The sequence below is a fragment of the Anguilla rostrata genome, chromosome 10, assembly GCF_018555375.3.
Source record: "Anguilla rostrata isolate EN2019 chromosome 10, ASM1855537v3, whole genome shotgun sequence".
NCBI lineage: Eukaryota > Metazoa > Chordata > Actinopteri > Anguilliformes > Anguillidae > Anguilla > Anguilla rostrata.
In genome coordinates, this window is record NC_057942.1 from 32,293,025 (window position 1) to 32,312,692 (window position 19,668).

The 19,668-nt window shown below is 45.0% G+C and overlaps 1 protein-coding gene across 9 annotated transcripts in view; it reads right to left on the reverse strand.

Annotated features, from left to right (window-relative positions):
* The window catches only part of LOC135233218 (multiple C2 and transmembrane domain-containing protein 1-like), a 154,133-nt gene that overhangs the window by 128,803 nt on the left and 5,662 nt on the right, over positions 1 to 19,668 (reverse strand). The window contains exon 1 of one of the 9 annotated variants that reach the window (XM_064296542.1): positions 12,567 to 12,773. The exons of 7 other annotated variants lie outside the window; for them this stretch is intronic. The gene's annotated coding sequence lies outside the window, so the exon portion shown is untranslated. Of the gene's footprint in view, positions 1 to 6,471; positions 6,622 to 12,566; positions 12,774 to 19,668 lie in introns of those variants that run through there. One more of the 9 variants, XM_064296543.1, reaches the window with a different exon arrangement.

A 19,668-nucleotide genomic window follows, 5' to 3' on the forward strand; every position in this document is an offset into this window, starting at 1 on the left:
ATAAAATCAAGCTCCAGCTAGATTCCCATTCCTTGGTTTACATGTAAAATGCTTGTGAGGTGAAACCTCAGGTAATTCTCCAGTTCTCAAGGCAATTTTATATGGCTTATCAGGCTATCAACCCTTTCAGTAGGACAAGGCAGGGTCTCAAAACAGCTCCTCCACCATCAGACAGGACAGCTGATGCTACCTGCTTTAAGAACCCAGTTTCATGGTGTAACAGCTTCGTGAACAGCGACAGTCTGTGCGTTCATCAGCTGAAGCTCTGGGTCTGCTAAGACTCCACACTGTTCTTCTGTCCCTGCTACACAGTCAAGCACAATGTGGAGTGTTTCTTTTTTTAGGCGAACACAACACGAGCGCATAAGAAATGAAGACAATTAATGTATGCACACGGTATTTATTCATATTTAATGACATAAGACCATAAACGCCTCTCTTAGCCGGGATGATAACAAAACAAACAAGCCTGAAACCAGCCTGGCAAAGAAAGCCGTTCGCTCGCTCGCTCACTCTCTAGCTCTCTCTATCTCGCTCTTAAGAATGTGTAATAGAGACAAATTGAGCAACCGTGCAGTGAATAATAAAATGGCACATAATCCTCAGTGTGTGTGTGCCTGTGCTGTCTGTGTGTGTGTGTATGTGTGTGCCTTTGGTGTGTGTGTGTGTGTGTGTCTGTGCTGTGAGTGTGCATGTGTGTCTATTGTGTGTGTGTGTGTGTGTGTTTGTATGTGTTTGCCTTTGGTGTGTGTGTGTGTGTGTGTGTGTGTGTGCAATGCATGTGTCTGTGTGTGTCTGTGCTGTGTGTGTGTGTGTGTGTGTGTCTGTGCTGTGAGTGTGCATGTGTGTCTGTCTGTACTGCGGGCATGTGTGTCTATTCTGTGTGTGTGTGTCTATGTGTCTGTGCTGTGAGTGTGTGTGTGTGTCTGTTCTGTGCGTGTGTGTGTATGTGTGAATGTGCGTGTGCATGTGCATGTGTGTCTGTACTGTGTGTGCATGTGTGTCTATTCTGTGTGTGTGTGTGAGCGCGTGTCTGTTGTGTGCGTGTCTGTCTGTCTGTACTGCGTGCATGTGCGTCTGTTCTGTACCACGCGTGTCTGTGTATGTCTAAAGACAGCCTGACAGACTCTCTGAACTCGCCCACCTGCACCAGCCTGCCAGCTGCAGCGGGTGGTGCCCGCCTCCCGCCGGCGGAGCGGGTGGTAGACGGTGGGTAGCAGTGGGGGGAAGACAGCGGGTGAGGGTGGGGTTCAGCGAGCGTGAAGTAACTCTGCCACAGCTCGCCAGCTTCACAAGCAGCGAGGCATTATGGGTCGAGGAGAAAGTTCTCCCCGTTACGCTTCCTCTGCATACTTATGAGAGGGGAGGAAAGCCTCTGTGAATACCCACACATCTCAGGGCTTCAGAGTAGCAGAAGAGCTTTCGAGCGCACAGGGGAAATAACACCAAGGCATCGTGGGTAGACCCACCGAGTCGGAGCAGCGGCGGGGGAGGGCTTAAGACAGCGGTGGGGAAGCCCGGGGAATGACGCTTCGAGCGGCTCAGCGAGCATGACAGCGGGTGGCGCTCTCTCCTCCGGTTCCGCCTCCGGATTGTGACACACACACACGCACGCACGCACACACACGCACACACACACACAAAGCCTGCGGCGGGCTTTCAGGGACGCGTTCGTAATTCTGCCGCACCGGCGCGGTCGCCATCTGGCTTCTCATCGGATATGAAAACAGCGGCGCATGCAGTGCAAGGCAAAATGCGAAATCTCCTCGGATGTCTAAGGCTACCATTCTCCTGCATATCGAGCCCGTACGAGACAAACCATATCCTGCTTTCTATCCATATCCTGCTTTCACCTTCAGCGCCAAACCCCTCACAGTACTTACGGCGCATGCGCTCGTCTGCTCTGTCCCAACCCGACTGAGGACATCACAGCGACATTACGCCATTTTACATTGAAAATTGGAAGAACAGGCAAAGAAATATGAGAGAGAAGCGATAACAAATACACAAGTCAATAAACAAATAATCAAGCAACTGATACGGTAGCATCTGCAAATAATGAACTGGCTGGGATAGCAGACAACGTTCTCTGAGTTCCCTGTATGCCAGGCATGGGAGCAGGCGAATGCTGGCACTTCTGTGATGTCACGTCCTCTTTCCCTCTCCTACCATCTGTATTCTGGCCGAGCTCCCACACTCCATGCCCACATGCTTTTTACTGTTTCTGTGTGATGGAGGGGCAGCCGTGAGCCTGTCCCATGCCCAGGGCCCCCGCGGCAGGGTGGGACAGCAATGGGAAGTGCCGTAATTACCTGGGCAAGGAGCCCAGTACGAGACGACGGGAGGGGTATGGGCTGCATCAATCTCTATAAAACTCCGCAGCCTGGTGTATTCCCAATGCACGATTCTGAGTAAAATAACATCCGGGGGCAGGAGGGGAAGAGGGGGAGCTCATATTCACTGCTCAGAGCGGCTAATCCAATCAGAGCCGAGTCAGCAGAGATTCTGTTACCCCCGAACCGCAGCCAAATTCGGGCCTGCCGAGAACGATGCCCATCAGCGGCGCGCCGTCCCGTCTCAGAGGAGCTCCTGTCTCGCCTACAGCCCGGAACTTTCTGACCGCTCCAAAGCGGTGTCTGATAGGCCCGCACACACCCTGGGGCTGGCGAATCAGATCATCAGATGGGTACGCAGTCAGTAGTGGTGAAAAAAAGTATTTTTTTTCAAAACTTTGAGAGCCCAAGCAGAGACACACGCCCTGGTCAGTGACCAACGTGGCCATCACACTTTCCAGAACCTGGGCCCGGCCAGCCCCAGGCCCCAGGCCCCAGGCCCCAGGCCCCAGGCCCCAGGCACCAGGCTCCAGGCCCCAGGCCCCAGGCCCCAGGCCCCAGGCCCCAGGCCCCAGGCCCCAGGCCCCAGGCCCTGTTCAGGCTGGTGGACAATGGCGGTGCCAGGGCAGCGGGCCCTCGGACCAGGCACGGTCCGCCATCTGGTGCCCCACGATAGGGACGTAACGTGACGTGGCGCACCCCCCCTCCCCAACCCGTGCCCCATGTCAGCGACGAGCTCTGCCAAGAACAGATAGCGCCAGATTGCTCTCGCCTGTCGGCACGCGGTGCACCAGATCAGCCTCTTCCAGGTGGAATCAGGCGCTCTCCGATACACCCTGAGCGTACACACACAAGACATCAGCAAGGGAGGGCCCTCATCTGTACTCCAAATGAAACTTATCGGGACCTAAGGGCCAGAACACAGTGCTTATGATCAGAGTTTCCATTAAAATGATCAAACGAAGCGGATCTGATAATCCCCACTCACTGAATGGTGCCTCTCCATAGCGAAATTGTCCTTGAATCACATCTAGATCTTCCAAACGCCTGATTAATTGAGCAGGTTTAAAAAAAAAATACACATTTAAAATAAACCTCTTGGTCTGGAATAGAAAGCACAAGAAGCAGGAAGTTGTGGGTTTCCCCCTCACCGTCGGGTGCGAGGTCATATCTCAGGCAATTAAGCGCAGGCAGCACGTCCGCGAGGAGAGAGAGGCCCAGCTGAGGTAGACGGGTAGGGTACAGAACTGCAGGCGCTCAGCTACGACTGGACGAACGCATACCCACTCGCGGCCTCGGCCATCTTACCTCACAGCATTCTCCCAGCGAGTCACCAGGACACAGACGAAAGCTCATCCACTTAGGCCCACCTCCAGGGGGCGCAAGGAGAGCCTTTCTGGAACTATGTGTTACCTAGCCTTGTTAATATAGCCTTTTATTTGATTATGTATATGACTTATCTTATTATGTATATTATTTGTTTATTATTTTGATGCTGTTTTAATATACCTCCTTCCACCCATGTTGATTTTGCTTCTTATCTTCTATTTCATATACATATTTAGATTGTATTGCTTTTTTGTATCTCATTATGCGAATGCCATTCATATGTGTTTTAATTTTTTTCCTACTGTGAAACACTTTGAGCTGCCCTGTGTATGAAGAAATAAATAAAGTTTGAGTCTGAGTTTCGAGTTTATACAAGCTTCAGAGCCCAAATACTTCAGGACAAAATCTGCCCTGTGATGTAATGCTTCTGCAAATCATCTTTCATCAAGAACACCTCAGATTGTAATTAATTCAGTGAGAACATTTTTATAGATCCCATAATTTGTTTTTATTCAGTTAAATAAATCCTCACCATAAAATTTTGAATGGAATTTGGAATTTTACACCTAACAGCTTAGGTTTATAGAGGACCACCTACGCGGATTATTCAGAATTGCTTACATAATGTTTTAAAACCTTTAATAAAAATTTTCACTGATCAGATCCAAGGGTTCTACGCATTTCTTTAAAAAATATATATATATTTTTTTTTGAAAAAAGCAAAGAGGAATACTGATAGCTTTCATATGCAAAACAACAGCTTTATATCGTCTCTTTATTTCCGCATGACAGACATACACTCAGTCCCACAGGAGCCCTGAAACACTTAATCATCGCGCTCCTCATATGAATATCCCTGGACTCACCGCGAAGCAGCACACTGTAATTTACCAAAACCACTCACCACGTTTGTCACGACCCCAGATCGTATATTTACGAGTTTCCGTATTTTTACCGACCTCGTTCAGATCACAGTTTTTTCAAATGTTGCCCATGTGGGAACGAATCGGCTATACTTCCTCAAAAAAAGCCGTTTAATTGACTTTATTTGAGTCACACATCCATCCACTTTACTTTTATTACGTAGATAAAACATTTTTTTTTTAACTCAGACTGACTCATTTGAAGTTCTGTTTATTTGTTCCTCTCTCTCTCCCCCGGTATTTCCATAAACAGCACGGAGGGCTGAACATCGCCGAAGGCAACAACAGAGAAAGTATACATTCACATAAGTGAGAGAGAACAAGATGTTAGCACGCAAAAAGGGAAGATATTAACATACAACACCTCAAACTATTATCAGGGGCATTTCATTCAAATATTGGGATGTTAAATGTAATTGAAGAAATGAAAAAACATGTGCTATTTTCTGCAAGCTGGTTGAGAAGGCCTTGGATCAGTTCACTAAAATGCAAAAAGCCTCAAAGACAGAAGCAAAGAGAAGCTCTTCTCAACATTTATTTTCGAAAAAAACAGCTATCTAGATTATTTTTTTAAAACCTATTTCCCTGTTGTTTATGCATTGACATATAAATGATTTGGATCATCCTACCAGTTATCTGGGTGTGGAGCGAAGGGGGTTGGGGGTGGGGGCAGTGGCCCAGCTCTTATCTGTGCATAACTTCCACAGCATGGCAGCATATCGCAGCCTGTAACGATCTGAGCTTTCAGCCTGAACCAAAACCCCAATCTGATCCCATGAGCCACTGGACACTGGTGGCAAGGCGGGTCCTTATAACCAGGATGTTATATGCTTGAATCCCAGGAAGAGAACTGCCGTTGGGCCTCAAAGTAAGTCACAATGCAAAAAAATTGTGTTTCAGTAAATGTCCCAACCGAAAAATGAGAAGAAAAAAAGACAAAAATATAAGCCCGAGCCTGCAAGGTGCCTTCACATAAAGAGCAAATACAATAAAAAAAGTGAAACCTCTCAGCGGCTCTTTGGAAAATGCATGAACCATTCCCAGGCTCAGTTGTAAAAAAGTTGGCAAAAGGTTGTTTCTGTTACTTAAGGCCTGCAGACTCACATTAATCGCGGCTGCTATCAGCTTCGCGGAGACCTGCCTTCACAGACTGATCCACCCAGGACCAGATGGATACACATTACATTCAGCATGAGGGCAGGAGGGATGGGAGGAAGTGAAGGATTATGGGAAGTAACAACTGTGACAACAGCATTGACCCTTTTGGTGCCACAGAGGTGCACTTGAATTTAAAGATACTATACCGGACAGTTAATATGTTAATGTGGTCAGATACATAGTCGTGGCCACTTTCTCAATGATCCATCATGGCAGGATAACTGGATCAATATACAGTTAACTCATGCACACACAGAGTCAATACTGTGGATTGCCAAGCTCTCAGGTAATTGACGATTGCACTAAATGATCCCACAAACAAACTGATCCAACAAAACAATCAGGGATTTGTATTAAACACATAGAGCACGCATCAGGTCCGTGAAATAAACTAATACCAAAGCTGAGGCTGCATATCATTTGTGTTTTTGAAGTCATTATTTCACAACTGCTCATTTGCAGTTGTTCATCAGACAACTATATAAACCCTATATCAAATGCCTTAATTCATGGTTTTGTGCTGGAACACAACAACCACAATTGTATTGATAGAATTCATTAACACGGGTCCCTGTTACAAATATAATTAAATATAAACGCAAAGCAACTGAAATGATTATGAACCGCAAAAATACTAGTTTCTCTTTCGCACTGAACAACAGCTTTTTTTCAAGCGAAGAATAAATATTTGATATTGACAAATGCAGCAAAAAAATAACACTACATACCAGGATATGTTTGCATTGTCATTCAAACTTCCTTCTCGAGTTGTGACTGACATCTCATTCCCTAACAGAAGTGCTGCAAAAGTGAACTAAGTCCAACGAACAGAATTAAACACAAACAAAACAATGCGTCCGCAGAGAAGCTCGTAAGTTCACCTTTGATGAATCCTTATCAAGAGATAATTACGACCGCAAGATAACAGGAAATGTGGGCGGGTCGCGAGCAGTGAAAGTTCCTGGTGGCTGAGTTGGAAGACTACCAGCTCTGCCTCTCTCTGACCTGCCTGTGGCAAGAGACTAACACGGATGCTCCTCCCTCAGTAGAATGAAATGAGTTTGTAGAAGGAGAGAAATTAAAAAAGAGGAAGACAGACACGGCGACGCAGCGAGCTCCCGTGCCCAGCGGGCGAGAGAGGAGATGTAAAAAGGCACTGTGGCACGACGTCACCTGGCTTCGAGCACTAAAGGACAGGGAGAAGGTTTTGCGTGCGGAAAACCGTTTAAGGAAAAACCTTGTGTTCCATTTCCCAGGGAACGGATGCAACACGTCGGGGCTCTCAGCTGAAATCTGGACGTGTGGGCGACTGCGAAGCCCAACCGCGTCGCTCCGCGTCCACGGACTTTCCCTCAGAAAATGTGAGAGCCAACATCCAACGCAAGCCAGCTCTGCCATCTTAAACTGACAGATCATTCAATATTTGTGCTTCGCCATGTTTACAGTTAAATAATGCAAGTATACCAAAGGCATTATCTTCCTGGCAGTGGCATCCCTGACCTTTCGGGGGCACTATACAGAATTTTATTTGAGGCACCGCCTGCGTGGTGGGTAGGGGGGGACTGGGGGGTGAGGGCCCCTATCGCTCCTTTTTGTGCAGGCCTGTTTCCCGGTAATCAAATTGCCATACAGGACATGTACCCACTCGTTTTCCTTCTATTAGTCAAATGTAAACAAATCTCATCTAGCACATTTCGGGCTGTGCTTCACAGAATATATATTTGTGAAATTAATAATAAAAGTACCTTGATTATATACCAGGAAAAAAAACACAGAACGACACAAACAGAACAAAGTGTTTGACTTCAAAAGTGTCAAAAGAGAGTGTGAGTTTATTTCGGCTTGCGAGAGAATGTGTTATCCAGGTGACAAAAAAATAGTTCTTCAGATGCAGGCTGTTCTTTAGGCCCAACCAAAAAGTCAGGCGAAATTAATTCTCACCACTTTGTTTTATTGGCCCTGCATGACCCAATGTACAGTACGCGTGACACAGGCAGGCAGACTTGACGTGAATGGAAGTCTTAATGCTTACATACAGACCACTTCCATTCACATGGTAGCTTTTCATTTATCTGAGTGCTCCTGACAGCACATAACAGCTCTTAAGGCAAAAGATGTACACAACAATATCATCATGCTTCAACAATTTAAGATATCATGGGGGGTTAATAATGTCCTGGTATCCGAATGATGGATACAGATTCATTATTATAGCCGCATTTATTCAGCATGACTTCTGCACTAGGCATGACTGAAATCCTCTTGTCTTTCTTTCGGTGCCTCTGTCTCTCATCTCCTTCCTTCCACCTTTCTCTCTCATCTCTAATCTCTATGCATCTTGTCTCTCTCCTTCTCACACATGCACTAACTGCTCTCTCACAAGTTCTGTCTCGATCACACAAGCTCTCTTCCTCCCTCTCCCTCTCTCTCTCTCACACACACAGACAATCTTTATTTCAAGCAGAAGCACATTCTTAGCGTCTTTGCAGCTCTACACTGTCACCCTGCATAATTGAATCCACCTCGCACAGCTGAGCACCATGGCAAACGATGACAATTTAGCACGCTAAAGGCTACCTATCGGCTATACCGTCGATCAAAACCACACATTAGCCCCTCACAATGATAAAGTGAAAATGAGCACCTCCTCAACAGTAGCGGGAGGCATTCCACTCGCAGGCTTAAATTGACCATGGTTCTTTGTGTTGCCATGGCGCTAGAGGTCTCCTGCTACAGGTTACCAGCTGTGGCCTGTGAGAGATACATCTCTAAAATCGCTAGCTCTCCTGCAGCACGGCGTGTGTCTTTAAGTTTGGGAACTGCTCACTGGGTCATGGGATGTGTGCATTAAATGTTGACACATGCCTTTTTACAGTGCTTACTTTGTGATTGTACTGACAGCAACTATATAACTCTCTGGCACAGTTTTCAATAGAGCACTTTTCAAAGGTACAGCATACAGTGCCTTCCATAATTTTTGGGACATAGACATTTTTTTTCTTGATTTTGCTCTGTGCTCCCCAATATTTAGATTAGTGTATATTCTCAGCTTTTATTGGAGGACATGTTTCTGAATATAACTGCCAGGCAAACTTCATAGAATCAGAATCCATATTTTCACACCAGTCAAAATCATGGGAAAAATCTAATTTCCAAAGAAAAGCTAATTTCATGCTCTAGCACAACCACATCTAATGCGAGCATCTGAGTAACAGCAGGGAGGTCTTGCTTACAGCATAATTGACAGTTTGTGACCAGAAATACTTATAAAACAAGCAGTTTATTATGGTGTGTCAAATTTATGAAAACATTTTTTTCAGCTTGATTTACAAGTATAGAACAGCACCCAGAATTACGTGCGCGCGCGCGTGTGTGTGTGTGTGCGTGCATGTAATTGTGCAATTGTGTAGGCTGACTGATTATGCAATCGGTGGGACGATTATGACAGACGAGTTGTTACTAAATGCGAAGACAATGTTAAGATTTAAGACATCCCTTACACTAAATCAATCAGGGCCACTTCACTGCATGTCAACCTGAGGTTTAAAATTAAATTAGTCGAACAGTCACAGCACAGCAGAGTAGACAAAAGACAACCAGACTAGACAACTATGAAATCTGTGTAAAACAATACTGCAAACAGTTAAATACTTCAGTCACTAAAAATAACCTAAATCTGATCGTTGCCCACCTAACAACTGAGATTCAGTCAAAGGAGTTTGTCTAGAACCATTTCCTCTCTAATTTCTACCTACAGACTAATGTAACACGCAGCTAACACTGAAAGCAACAGAGGTCACAGGCTAATGTACCTGGGCAAAGAACATCTTCAGTATTTCTTACACTCCTTGTTATGACATCCTATCACTTGTTTGCTTTGTAGGAGCAACATGTCAAGCTTATTATGTACATTTTAATAAGCTGATTAAGGTCAAACTCTGTGGCCTAAGAACACAGACATACTACTCCCTACTTGAGAAGGAAACTTTATTTAGTCTTTTTTCTTAGTCTTTTTTCTCAGCCTTTAGATTGACACAGTACTTCACCAATGCTGATGGGAGAGTTAGTAATGTGACTAAATTTAACACGCACGACACATCACCAAAGGCGCATGTCACCTTGTGGTAACAGATCCAGTGCCAAAAAGAATAGGCTACTTCTGCACTGGCAACTGAAAACACAACGGCCATATCACTTACAGTGCTATGCATGCAAATGCACAATAAAGGCAATTGTCCTTGATCAATCCGAATACAGACAAATGCTCTCTACTTCCCGTGAACTATATTCTCCACAGGGAACAAGGACATGCGCTCACCAACGGAAAATCCCACATCTGTAATCAGGGGGAGGGTTCCGCAAAATCGCAAAACCTGCCCGGGGCAGTCTGGCACTGCGACGACGTCGACGGCGTCCCGTAGCGAACGCTCCGCAGGGGTCTCAGAGCGGTCCCGTCCCGCCGCGGGAGATTGAGTAACAAAGCGTGACCACAGCGCGGTCCCCTGACAGACAGGAGGGGGGGGGGGGGGGGGTTGTAGGTTGCTGTCAGTCACTGGTTGTCTTACGGGAATGGCGGGAGGGGCAATGACGGGGGTATGAAGAACGGGGTGGTGACAGAAACGGGGTGCGCCAGGACATTCGCCCCCAAGCACACCCCGAGGAGACGGAGGTTCTCCTGGTGTTCCACACAGGGATGAAGAAAGCAGGTGACAGTAAGAGTAGAGAAACAGTATAATGTCCTGAGGGGCCCCTTAATTTAGCGATGTGTCTCAATCCCAGAATGCCAGACGAGAAATAAGTGCAGGTCAATGAAGTCAGCGGTACAGAAGCTAGGAGACTCCCTGAGGAGACACAGGGAGCATTTCATTCAGGGTAATAGAGAGGAGAGGAGAGGCGCTGCAGCCAAAAAAAAAGGGGGGGGGGGAGGCGGGGAGGCAAAGGAGGAGGGATACGCTCCCGATGAGGGGAGGGGGGAAAGGGGGGGGGGTGGAGCCAGGGAGAGAGGGGGCGGGGGGGGCGACAGCGGGTGGGGACATTGGGGGTCGGGCGGGTTCGCGGGGGTGGAGGTTATTTTCCGCTCCGTTTTGTTCGCGGTCCCGATGAACTACGCCGCGGTGGCGTGCTCCGGCTCAGAGCGGCACAAATAGAACACACCTGTCGGGCCCGGCGGCCGTCCGTCGCCGCCCACAACCGCGGCCTTTCAGCCTCTCACGCGGCCCCTCGCAGCCTCACGCGTCCCTCTACCCCCGCGGGCACAACCAGAGAAAAATCCACCGCGCATTCAACAACAAACCCGTATACGCCCACACATCGGCGGGGGCAGGGTAGGGGGATGATCTATAGCTACCTACAGAAAAAGCCGCACCTGACTTCCTGTACCAGTGTGTCGGGAATAAGCTCTGCGATTGGCTTCACCTGGTGTCAAGTTGACGTAAGAGGCGGAAACTCGTAAAAAAAGCAACAAGGTCACCCTCAGCAGAAACCAGACCCTTAATCGCACATTGTAAATTCTATTATTAAACCTCTGGCGCCAGCATCTCCACCTTATGACTTCAGGAGACGGCTTATAGGAAAAAAAACAACCGCACAGGAGCTAACCCACGCCAAAAAAACAAAGATGCTGTTGTGGATCCTATGGTTACGGCCAATTAACGGCAAGGAAAAGGCTGTCTTGGAAAGTGTCTTTGAAATGAGTATGCCTATACTTTGTTGGTTCTGGGTATATTATTGCGTGAGATCACTTTTCCTGTTATAATGCCTAATTTTATTTCAGCTGGCAGCCCCTTCAGAGGATATTGCCAGTAAAATGTATTCTCCAAGTAGAAAAAAGCCCAATCCACCCAATGATCCATCCGCCTCATCGCAGCTCACATTACTCACACTATCCTTCAGGGATTAAATTTGATATTACCCATGAAGGACGGAGTTCCAGAAGCAGATGGCTGCAGTATAACTGAATAACATGAACAGGAAAGAAACAAATGTGTCTAATAATAATAATAATAGACAGAATAATTAGTCAAACTGTGAAATGGACATGTGTATAACTGAAGTCCATCCGTAGTGTCACAGCAAAGTATCCAATGTTAAAAAACTAACAGCTATTAGAACTCGAAAAGAGTAAATGCAAGTATAATGCTAATATAATGTAGTTTTGCAGAGTAAAATTCACCCTAAAAGTTCATATTTGCTATGCACTAGACCTTGTGGACTGTCAATATGAATGAATCAATCCAACACTGAGCATAAAACAAAGTACAACTTTAGCCCCAGATGAATGCTGATAATAGCCTGCCCAAACCTGCTTTGTCTTTGCTATGGTGTTTACTGCCGTTCCATATATTGAAACCATGTTCGGCACGGACCAGCTATGAACACTCTGCTCGACAACCCACAAGTCACGAGTCGCCTCAACCACAGAGCACCACTAGCGGGCAGCAAAAACCCAACATTGTGCAGCGTAGCCTAACGTTAGCTTATTCTCACGGGAAGTGGGCGAAACCATAGCAACAAGATGCAAGTAAAAAAATGCCCATAGGGCGCAAGAGGAAGATGAAGAATCCACTGAGCTTTTATTGAGACCATACAGAGAGAAGTTATTTTAATCAATTCAGTGAGACCTACAGAATTCAACATGACAAACAGCTGAAGCAAGACAAAAAACAGAAAGAAAGAAATGAGACCAAAAGCAGGCTAATGTCACCTGCCCAAGGATCAACAGTGAACTTTAAATTAACCTACACCCGTGCTTGAGTGAGCGTTATGCCAACTCAAATGTCAAAACACTTGCAGTACAGGAATGAAATGTTTCCCTAGCACTTACCGAAACTCAGGGAGTGTCCAAACAGGAGAAGGACAAACAGATGTAAACAGCTAAGCTGCAAGGCTCTCCAAGTCCACAGTCTGATAAGGACACCGCTCATCAGAAACAGCAGCACAGGCTTACACACAGATCAGAAGTAGTCGACGGAGTGACGACGAGCCAATCAGGAAGTGAAGAAAGGCAGAAAGGCAGCGCGCTGATGTGAGGAAAGACTGTCAGCCGAGCCAAGCAGCCTCAAGTGCTGAAAGTGGACACACGCGACCAACAAGTGTGCCACAGACAGCCCTTTACTGACCCTTCCAGGGCGGAGCCAAAAAGTCAGTTAAAAGTCATTTTTTATTTTGTTATTTCACTCATTTACCTCAATTGGGTACCAAAGGCAGGGGTGGAAGTGCAGGGGGGGGCAACTTCCTAATTCAGACACGAGGGGGAGGTGAGGTAACATCATCTACGGTAATTCACCTCCTTGAAGCTTAACCGACAGGAAACCATTACACGGATGTATATAGCAATGTGTGATTACGAGAGAAGATCTAACCTCTAACAGCTTTCATATCACGAACAGAATAGCTTTACACTCACCACCCATTGGTGTTAATATCGTATTCAATCATACCTTCCTGATCTACATGGTAAAAGTCTGTGTTAGCCCTTAACCAGAAATTAAACACAGTATTGAACAAATAATAAAGGCTCAGCTATTGGCCTGAAAAACATGCCTGCCTGCAATACCCAAAATGCACTGGGAAACACAGAAAAGCCCAGCAAACTAAGAGCAGTCTGTCTACAGCATTTGGAGTGTGCAGTTGTGTGCCTATTCAATAAAATAAAAAAAATAGACCAACATGGGGATTTGTCAAATGTAATATTCTACAACCTGTGGGGGGATCTCTCATACAGTAAAGGTAATAGGTAAAAGTTAAATTGCAAAGATACAATAATCCTCTGCATTCCTAATACCATACTTGACTCAGTTATGTTATGAAGTGCTTTATAGATCATTGCATTCATCATTTCCTCTGGGATAATAAAAAGCATATATATTTGTATATTGGCTGGGTCAAGCACATTACCTTATTCAATTGGTTACAGTGTATGTTGAGCTGGAATGAATACCTGCAAGCACTCTGACTCGAACGGAACTCGAACGGAGTAGTCTTGTTCTAGGAGTTACATTACATTACATTACAGGCATTTAGCAGACGCTCTTATCCAGAGCGACTTACACAACTTTTTACATAGCACTTTACATTGTATCCATTTATACAGCTGGATATATACTGAAGCAATGCAGGTTAAGTACCTTGCTCAAGGGTACAACGGCAGTGTCCTTACCCGGGAATCGAACCTGCAACCTTTCGGTTACAAGCGCAGTTCCTTACCCACCGTGCCACACTCCGTCCTATGAGTTCAATCCACAACCTCCTACAAAGTCAGTGCATATCATTACAGGGCAGTGTACCTGAAGCCAACAATCACTGTCTGTCTTAGGTGACTGGCACCATGAGGTCATGGCAGGTTAACGCCAGCCCTGACGCACGCCTGATGCTAATGTAGTTTCACCCAGCCTGGGTCGGAAAGACTGCAGAGAATGGCAGCACACCGGCCTGCAATATTTGAGTCAGCGCTGTTTTTCATGCCAAAAACCAGTTGGGGTGGGGGGGGGGATGGGACTCGTCTATTCGGTAAGTGTTTGCTTTTAGAGGGGAAAATCTGCCCCCGCTGCAGTTGGCCGAGCGGGGTGAGATTCCCGAATCATCTTTATCTCGCAAAAAAGCACCTCAAACTAAACTGCTGTTACACCACCAGGATTTCAACCTTTAGGGTTTAATAAGGAGAATGAAACTCCGCAACGCTGCATATCTCGCTAGTTGGCAACATGATTCATTGTGACAGACGTTTTGGACGGTCTCCTTTATCACAGTCCTTTCCTTATACGCATCTCTGGCACCTGGGGTCTATATTATCAGGGGTGCAAACAGTTTTTCCCACAAATACATTAACCTTTCATTTAAAATTATGTGCTGGGTACAATCCATGTCCAGTCACGTCAAGAGTACCTGTACCTACTACACAAAGAATACAGTACACTAGCAGTACATACAGTCCTTTGCACACAACGCACAGTAAAATATATAGGTCCATAGCGCAAAGTACGCAATACATCATGCAAGGCTAGTGTATGGTAACAGTAGAGTACATGAGACAAGTAGTGGGCACACAGGACACAGCACCAGGAATAATGCGCCAAGTAGTACACACAGACCCAAAACTCAGTACACATAATTTGTACTAGGTCTACATGTCACAAAACTATGTTTGCAGTATTCAGCACTACTGTAAATACACAGAGACCCATGACACATCACAAGACAAGAATACAGCGTAGCATTTGTGCTACACAGGCCGCAATACAGGGGGGGGCAGTGCGCTGTCTGCTTCTCAGCGACAGCAGTGGAACGTTACCGAGTACACACCCCCTCTTTCATCACAGGAAAACCAAAAGCTGGGAGATTCTGGGAGACGATAGCCTTTGGGACGCCTTCCAAGTGCCCGGAGCTACAATCTCCTCTGAAGCCACAGCCCTGAATGCAGGCATCTGCTTCCAAAAATAAAAGCTACAGGACAGGGAGCAGTGGACGTGTGTCCACTCCAACGGTTCTTGGCTCCGTTTATGCTAACAGGAGTAGCTAAGGATCATTTAGTAATGCCTTAGCTAAAGCGGTCTTTATGACTCACAATTCCATTAAGTGCTCAAAATAGTTGCCATAACCCTTGTCATAAACATATACTGTATATTCATTATGACATAAACAGTTCCTGACAGTTGAAACAAATGTATGAATAATATGATAAGCATTATGGCACTAGAGCAAGCTATGCATGATAATATATTGGCAGATGATAGCTTAAATATTATTGTCATTGGCTAATAAACCAAGACTATGGTTGATATGAAAGGCCCGTATGTTGACGCAGTAGACAGAGGGGCGATTTAAAAGAAGCATAGCTGAATCAGTAAATTAAATTAAATTCCATTGTCATTGTCAACTTTTATTTACTATTCATTTTTACCAACCAGTAATTCTGTAGACTCATGCCCTCCACTCAAGAATAAAGTAAGAAAGTTTTTTTGAAAATATTTTATCGTAAATTTGTTACATTATTTCCTTAATTATTTGACAACTGAGCTCAGCTGCTTCATTCAGGAATGTGGAAACTTGGTTGCAGTCTGAATTTATACTACAATGCAAAACAACTTTGATGTTGCTACTGGCCAATATGGCTAACAAAACTTAGCTCATTGATAACACACCCAGAATTTTCATATAACACACTCCTAACTAGTACCACAACACAATATGTACCTTGAAAATATATCGCAATAAAACTGTTATACCATTCGCATATTCTCACGGCAACAGTTATTATACATTACAGAGCTCTTAGTAAGGTGTAATAAATACTACGCTAGGCCCACTTCACGTAAATCATTACTTATTATTTCACAAGAGTATTACACAGACAGCACATTAAACCAATGCTACTGGGGAGTGGTTCAAGTTTATATGACAGATATCAAACGCAAGCAAGGCAGAAAGCAAATGACTCAATAGCTGAAGATTAAAGAATCACATGAAATGATAACATGGAAATTAAATAAGTGTGTGTGTGTGGGGGGGGGGGGGGGGTGTACATGACACCCATACACATACCTGAATCCATGAGAAGAGAGCTGTGAATGTTTTAAATTAAACCTTTGTTGTTTGACTGTAGCGACACTGATAGCCCACAGCAGAAGGATAAGGTATTAGAATATTACATTACTTCAGCTAATTAAAACATAAAATAATATTAGACATTATATTACATCAGCCTATTAGGAAATTACTTAGCATTAGATAATTGGTTAGTTGATCAATGTTTGAGGCCACTGAGTGGCTTAATCAAGCCTGACCTGATTTGATTTGCACTGGAAGGCACGACGGCTCTCTCCCATTTCGACTACATGGAGCTTGTCTGTTCCATCTTACCACCAGCAGGTGGTGCCACATCTGCTTTTACTCTGTGTACACTTTAATTCGGGGTCAAGTGTACAGTTGTGGCTCTCCTGTTAAAGTGGCGGTATAGTACAGAATAAATGACACCAGTACAGCTTACTGCGCATTGCACTTTAAAGAAACATCATAATAAAATAATTAAAATAACACAAATCTTTTAATAAATATTTATTATAAGCAGAAAAGCAAGGAGTATCCACATAAAACATATATTATTGTGTCATTGTGTAACAAAATTAAGAACAAATATTAAGATGATATTTTCTCGCTCTTTTCAATCTTTCACGCAATAAACAATGAGAAGAAAAATGATGAATTTAACGGTATGTTCGTATGGTTCAATGAACAGAGGGGGCCACAATACACTGGCTACTTATTCACTTGAATACACACACAATTCCCCTTCACTGTTCTATCGGAATCTCCGAAAGAACAGAAGGTAGGTCATTGCTGCACCTATGAAATACATAATTGCTGGTCTGGATAAATAAATCGTGGAATTGATTATTTCGGCTGCACAATGCGCACAATGATAACCATAGCCTACCTTATGCCTCGAGCGAGGCTTTAATTAGAGGTTATCATTCCGCTCGTGTTTAAGCAGCTCCAGCTACGGAATAGTAGATCCTTAACAAAAGACTGTAATTTAAAACCCGTCCCAATTACACCGTCCCAGGTCCATTCTAAGGCTTGCAGGATTGATGTGGTAATTGTACCGGTTGGCGCGTGCATTTTAATCGCCGTCGAATTTATTCACCGCGGGATGAAGGTGATGGCGAAAACAGGCGCATACATTTCGTTTTCAAGTAGAGAATAGGGGAGAGAGAATGAGGGGTGTCAAAACAACCAACCCCTTTTAACATCTTCATTCACTCGGTTTCATCGTGCGTTTGCAGAACCTGGGGTCACCCGACAGTACAGGATGCGACACTACAAACTGAAACGATATGGATTTATTACCGGGAGAATGCTTAATTTAACATGACATCGCATTACATGTTGTCCACTGAGACACACAAATGCTTCTGTCATGAAATGAAAGAATTGTCTGAAGAATTACTCATGGAGGGTATAATGACTGCACCTAAATGTGAAGCCATTATAGCCTAAAACAAGACAGTGTGCGTAAAATTCGCCAAGGACACATGACATCCAAATATATTATTCAAATAGACCACAGTTATTTGGCATTCACTGGCAGAACTTTTAAGGCACAAGCAGGGGCCCAAAAGCCTGAAAACTAGGCTGTGTTACAGTGTTGGCTGAGGCCTCCATACCAGCTGGTGAACAGAAAAGCAGGGCAAGGACAAGTCACACTTTATTTTCACTTTTAAAGTAAAATATTACAGAAGAAAAAGCAACTGGCTGTGCCTCCATATCTGGCCTGATAAACACAATGTGACACACCCAGGCTAATTACCATTCAACCTCTGGCGTGTCCCTGTTGGAAAGGTCACCACTGCCCATTGTCCTGAATTCATATCAGGCATTGGAGGGCTTTAGGAACAGTGGGGAGCAGCCAAAAATGAGCGCAGTCCTCTCTGTTCCTATTCCCTATCCCTCCCAGAATCACACAGGCATTAATCAAGGCTCACCTGGTGACTCTTTAATATAATTTTTTTAAATGATCCATCTTTCCTAGCCCAAATTGGAAATCCCAGAAGTGACCAGAGGGCCGTTTGTTCACTGAAGCTTCTTCTGCAAATTTGTGAAGGAACGCAAAGTATTGGCGCATAGCCAATCACCGCTTCTTTTCACTTCGAAATCCACCAGTCAAGCCCCACAGCCACTGCAGTTCACGGGCACCCTATCAACTGGAACCATTACCAAGCGATGAGGCGGGGCGGAGCGTGCCCCCATGCGCAACACTACAGCCAATTATACACCATACGATGGGATGTTCGGCTACAGCAGGTGCGGTTTGGATGGAAGCCGCAGCACTCAGAACAAGCGACTACACTGGACAATCTACACAGGACCACAATGGCTCCTGTTTATTTGAGATAAAAACATTCTTCGCCAACAGTTTGACACAGGCCATCCCACAAACCTAATTGTAAATTATTTTTTTCAAAGAAGCATTTTTAAAAGTGTCGAACAGGCAACCGTGTGCGAAATTATTGCCGAATGTATGATTCTCAATTTAACAAACCATTAAACAGGCAGACCTTCCATTCCTCGTAGCTCACGGCGGATTGACGCCAAGCGTGATCAGTTAGTAGCATAGTACCCGCCGCTGAGTAGAAAAACGCAACAAAACCTGCAGACGCTTGCACGTGGCTTTCATCCCGAAGGAGTGAATTACACACCCTGCTGAAGCATGGGATTGATGTCCTCCTGAACACTGAATCATACCAGCCCATGCACACCAGGCTTCTACGTAGCCGAGCCCAACCTGTAACGAATTTACAGAGAAACCTTTCTCTCATTACCCAGAGGCACTCCCGTTCCATTTAATTAAAGGGAAAGGGGATTTATGGACAACGTCCTACCGCTATCCAGCTTTCCTTACTTTATTTCCATTTCTGAATTGCGTTTCCTCGCGAGCAGCAATGAAAAATGAAACGGGCGTGTTCTCGTCATCGGTCTGAGTTACGATCAGGTGTTATTATCAGGGATGAACCGTATGGAAATTGCACCACAACAGGCCTGTTCTGCGCAGCGACTATAAGGCTGTCATACCTTCAGGTGTGTACAAAAGGCCCAGAGGCTCCTGACTGCCATGATCTGCAAAGGAACTGGCAGCAATGCACCCTTTCACCCGATTAAAATCTCAAACAGTCCAGTGCCAATAGTTTCGGAGAGCCACAGGGTTCAACGTATAATCGGTCATTGCTTCGTTCTTACATAAATAACGCTAATATAATTTTTCAAAGAATGCAATACACTGATACATTGAATAATACATTTGAATATATAGAGGCACTCCAAATATATTTTCCAATTCATGCAAATGTATTGTAATTTCCTCATCGCTTGCTCAGTTTGGAGACCAGAGGTTTCAACATGAAAGCACTTTTGTTACTGCTCAAAGTAGATGT